Genomic DNA, 4,971 nt, shown 5'->3' with positions numbered 1-4,971 from the left:
TCCCAATGCAGGAAAGAATATAAAGATAAAAGAAACCTCATGGATTGCTGTCGGAAGTGTAGTCTGATGCAACCATTCTGAAGACCAACTGGATATACTTATTCAAATTAAGTAACATACTCCATAAACAAGTTTTATTTCAGTGTTGTATCCAAAAGAAATTCTCATATAGGTGCATACAGAGATACAAGTATCAGGATGTTAATTTCTGCATTTTGTCAAAGAATGATTCTCAAAATGTTAAAAACATAATTCTCATACACATAGTGAGCTGGCCAACTTTATTTACATTATTGATAATGGAACAAGCAAGATGACAAAGATAGTCCAAGATAATATGATAAGTGTGAATTTTATAATCAGGGGACAGGATGAATGCTAAAATAAGATTGCTGAATTAAATTCCAAACTGGTTAATATCCACCAGGACAATAAAACTTTGGTAGTTAATTGTTCTACTTGACAGATATGAAATTATCACGTAATAATTAGTATTGCAGAACTTAAATATTCTGGACCCTTATCAGCTATGCAAACTAAGTTATATCCCTGTCCAAAATCAGATGATCCTTAGAGAGACTTGTAGAAAATGTCCTGAACTTATTTTGAAAGGGCATGCAGTTATCTTTTTGCTTCATTTCCATGTTTTGTATTTTTCTCTTAATCCATCCATGTGATTATGAATAATTCTGAAATATTATTCTTTGTCATTAAAAGGCTGTCTTATGCAGGTTTTGTTGTGGTGATGGTTTGACTAGATGAAATAAAGGGTATTTATTAACACACATAAGCCTCTTTGTACAGTCAGTAAATCTAGAGCCATACAGTGCTTAGCAACTACTAGGTCCACAGAATTATCAGCAGTCAGGATATTATGTAAGAAATCTAAGATTGCATTTTTCTTCTTCTCCTTTTTTTACAACAAAGCTTAGTTTAACATAAGAATTTGTATAATGATTTTTTTAAATCTGTGGCCTAAGTGGCCTAAGATTGTATTTTCAATAGCCTCTTTCTTTCAGAGATGTTGTCATTACTCTTGTTTGCTCATTTATTACAATGTCAGAAAACCAAAATCAAGATACTCATCTCAATCAGGTTTTGTCTTCAGCACCCATAATGTGAGTGAAATCTTCATTCTTCTAGGTTTCCAAAATTTGCTAGAAATACTGGCCTGCCAGTAAGTAGCATTCCTTATTCTTTATAAGGCTAGGATCCATAAGCCCAAAAGAATAGACACCAGACCAGATTCTTAGATGAGCATCTTAGACATTGGTTCCATGTACAAAATATATCTCATGTTTCTTGATGATGGGATTCTCATACCTAATAAAATTAAATCTGTTCTCAAATATGACACTTGTGGTCTTGGTTGCACAAATGATTTGTCAAGTTATTGGACAATTTCAATTTGCCCAATTAAAAAATTATACTAGTTTTTTTAAAAAAAAGATTCTTATGAAACCTATTGCATAAAAATGAAAAGTTCTGGTTCCAGGGAAAATGGAGTAACCACACTCCACCCCATGTAGTTTCATTCTCCTACTGAATGTAATTATAAATGCTAGATAGAATGCACGCAGCAGCTATCTGAGGTCTCCGAAAAGTTAATTTAGCAATCAGATTTGTGAAGGAGACCAAAATTTGAAGGTCTACTACACCATCATTGCTTTCCTCCTCTGATACTGCTCAGCCTGGACTCAAAGGCAGCCTGAAACCCAGTGTACACTAGCTGCAGACAGAATTCTAATAGAATTCTAATAGAATTCTGTCTCGTAACCAGAAAGAAGAGTGCTAGAGCTCATATGTAATGGAGAAGAGTCTCTCTTTTTCTTTTTTCCCTTTTTTCCTGCTCAATCCCCAGGTACCAGGCAAGCGCCCAAAACTCTGAAGAAAGGGACCCTCTCTCTGACCAGAGGATTTGTGATCCTAAAAACATTGAAATAATCCCTGTAGCTTCTAAAATATATTTCTGTCATCTGTCTACTTGTTCCTGAAATGTAGACACCATCATGGGAAGTTAGTGGCAGAGAAGGGAGACTGAATTCTCAGACTGAAAGACCAGAAATATAGGCCCCAGAGAGTCATGGAGAACAACAGAGATCAGAAGAGTGATCCCACAAAGTTATGTACAAATACATGGGCTCACTTCCAAGATGTGTGGATCTCATTCTAAGAAGCATGCCACATGCTTTAAGAGCTGAGATACTGAAAAGACCACTGCCCAGATCCAAGGCTGACCACTGGGGGCACATCTGGAGTCCTGATGCAAATAGCACTGCAATCACTTGGAAAATAAAACTGACGTTAGAACCCCAGTCAACAGAAGACGGCTTAAAACTCGAGGCCTAAATCTAACCTGGTCAATCACCTGCTAAAACAAAACAAGATAAAAACCCACAACATTCTTCTTATGATATAAACAAGACCAAGAATCTCATAACATAATGTTCAAAATGTCTAGGATAGAATCCAGAATTATATGGCATATGAAAAAACAAAAAAAAAACCTCTCAAATCACAAGGGAAAATTCAATCAATAGACACCAATTCCAAGATGACTCAGATGTTGGAATTATCAGACAAATATATTAAACAGAAATTATAACTGTGCTCTAGAAATTAAGAGTGAACAGTCTTGTAATGATGGAAAACTTCGGCAGCAAAATAGAAGATACATAGAAGAACCAAATGCAAATAGTAGAACTAAAATATAATAACCAAAATAAAGTCACTAGATATTATAGGCTCAACAGCAGAATGGATATGGCAGAGAAAAAAAGCCAATGAACTTGAAGATAGACCAAGAGAAATAATCCAATCTGAACAACAGAGAGAAGAAAAGGTAGAGAAAAAAGGAACAAAAATTCAGAGACCTGAAGGGTAATACCAAAAGGTCTAACATTTGTGTCATTGGTGTCCCAGAAGAGAAGAAAAAAACATAAAGCAGAAAAATATTTGAAGAATTTATGGTTGAAAACTTCTCAAATTTACTTACATCAACAAAAGAACTAGTAAACTCCAAAAAGGATAAAATCAAAGAAATACATTCCCAGACACATCATGCACAAACTACTGAAAACTAAAGACAAACGAAAACAAAAAACCTAAAAGCCATCAGAGAAAACAATGCATTTTATATAGGTAAACAACTATTCAAGTGACTATGGATTTCTCATTAGAAACATTAGAGGCCAGGAGAAATGGATCATTTATAAAAAGCTATAAGAACTATAAACCCAGAATTCAGTAATCCAGCAAAAATATTCTTCAGGAAGGAAGGTAAAACAAAAACATTTCAGATGAAGAAAAACTAAGAGAATTAATTTCCAGTAGACCTATTCTACAAGAAACACTGAAAAAATTTCTTCAGATGGAAGGAAATTATATGGAGAGAAATTTGGAACATTAGAGGTGAAGTAAAAGAAGAGGTAAATATCTGGGTAAATCTAATAGGCTACTACTCTCCACTGAAGTTCCAGAGACTGCATGATGGTTGAGAGCACAAATTAATTTTTCTGCCTCTATTTTTTTAATATTTCAATTATTTAAATTATATCTGCTTCTTGAAAATAAAAAAAAAGATATACAGTAACATATAGAGCAAAATTTTATCCTTTCTCAATTTCTACTTCCTTCTCCAGAGTTAACCACTGGTAACATTTTAACCTTTATTCCTTTAGAAATTTTTTTATCCAACTACATACGAAAGTGGGTAAGTGTACAACCACATTATACAATACCATTATTGTTTCTTAGTCTCTTGGTTGGTTTGTAGAATATTCATAGAAGTTTTCACTTATCAGTAGTACTTGGAAATCTCTTCATGTCAGTACATTCTTGTGTTTTCATGAATGCATTGTAAGTCAACTACACTATAAGTTCAACATAATTTATTTAGTGAATAGTTATGTTGTGTCCAGTCTTTTGTTATTCAAAAAATTGCAATAAAAATTATTATACATATTTGTACATGTGTGCCAGTATGATTTTAGGATGAATTCTTAGGAGTGGAATTACTGGATAGAGAATTTGCAGATTTGAATTTTGAATTTTTTTAATTTAATTTTTTTTTTTGGCGAGGCAACCCTTGGTTGACCTCTACAGATTAAGGACCTTGTCAGCTTGCAATCCCTTTTTAATTTTTACACCTACAGCTCCTGGTCTTCCTAGGTGGTCTCCCATCCAAGTACTAACCAGGTCCAATCTTGCTTAGCTTCCGAGATCAGATGGGATCGGGCTTGTTCAGGGTAGCATGGGCATAGACAAATTTGAATTTTTTGATAACTCTGCCAAAATAACTTGTAATCAATTTATTTAAATTTTCATTAAGTGAGCAAAAAACTTAGATATTATTTTTTAATGACTTTTTAATTACTAGTGATGTTGAGGATCCTTTATATATTCACTAGTCAATTTTAATTGCTCTATGAATTTGGTTCCCAGTCAAGAGTTATTTATTGAACAGCCATTGTTTGCCAGGCATTCTTTTAGACCCTAAGTATACAGAAATGAACAAAATAGAAATAAATCCATGTTGGCTTTTGTTTGTTTGTTTGTTTGTTGCTTACATTCTAGGATTAATATCCTTTGTCCATTTTCTGCTGGACTGCTTGTTTTTATCTTATTTATTTCCAGGAAGTGTTAATATACTTATTATAAATTCTCCATATTTAGAAATAATTCCCAAGGTAATTAAAATGTTATTTATGTAGTCAAAGAAACCAAACAATGTTGTAGGCAAGTGTGGAAATTTCCCTGAATTTTTATCAGATTCACCATATAATAAATCTGTTTCCAACCAAGGCCATCTAAGATACGCGATCACTTTCTGCCATTGAGATATTACCTTAGAAAATCTGAACAGCTCATGCCTTACCATGCTGCGCATATTCGATATGCACTCTCTGAGGGAGATTCAGGGAATGCTGAATCTTTGTGATCGCCCTGAACCTCTAAGCCTTGAGCTTTTCC

The 4,971-nt window shown here is 33.8% G+C and overlaps 1 pseudogene; it reads right to left on the bottom strand.

Annotated features, from left to right (window-relative positions):
* Nucleotides 1-4,145: 4,145 nt before the first annotated feature.
* On the bottom strand, nt 4,146-4,264 carry LOC120581746 (uncharacterized; annotated as a pseudogene).
* Between the last annotated feature and the right edge of the window lie 707 nt (nt 4,265-4,971).

The sequence above is a fragment of the Pteropus medius genome, unplaced genomic scaffold (assembly GCF_902729225.1).
Source record: "Pteropus medius unplaced genomic scaffold, Ma_sr-lr_union100, whole genome shotgun sequence".
NCBI lineage: Eukaryota > Metazoa > Chordata > Mammalia > Chiroptera > Pteropodidae > Pteropus > Pteropus medius.
Note: the sequence above shows the minus strand (reverse complement) of the source record. Positions and strands in the feature narration are given on the sequence as shown.